The sequence below is a fragment of the Phalaenopsis equestris genome, unplaced genomic scaffold (genome assembly GCF_001263595.1).
Source record: "Phalaenopsis equestris unplaced genomic scaffold, ASM126359v1 Scaffold000014, whole genome shotgun sequence".
NCBI lineage: Eukaryota > Viridiplantae > Streptophyta > Magnoliopsida > Asparagales > Orchidaceae > Phalaenopsis > Phalaenopsis equestris.
The window spans coordinates 2534-3020 of NW_018164456.1; positions in this window are offsets into that span (position 1 = coordinate 2534).

The window sequence follows — 487 nt, forward strand, 5'->3', positions numbered from 1 at the left end:
GAATTCTCCTTGAAAGCTCATATGTATGGCAAACCCAAAAACAATGACGTTGTGTTGCTTGCAAAAGAGGGTGAGCAAGTCGCTACGGGTGTTAGGAATAAGTCATGACCTATTTCATCAAACTCTTTGTTTAGGCGATGCCTTATTAAAATAAGTAATTCTTCTAGGTAAGAATTGGACTAGGAGGTGGTGAGTTTAATCTCTCAAGTATACAAAAATATTTGATTTTCATATATCATTCTGAAGTAATTATTCACAACGAGTGGAGTGACGAACTTATGATAATTACGAAAACTTACGAGACCACATTTCTTATGCTTTCATTAGAATGAACATGGGTTGCCAATGGTCGAGGGGACTATTGGGAAAGCTGGGCCCTTGACGGCTGAGGGTGCCATTGAGCGAGAGAATTTATCAACAATTGAGGACGACAAGGAGTCGAACAAAGAGGAAGATGGATCGTAAATGGACAAAGAAATCGCCAAAT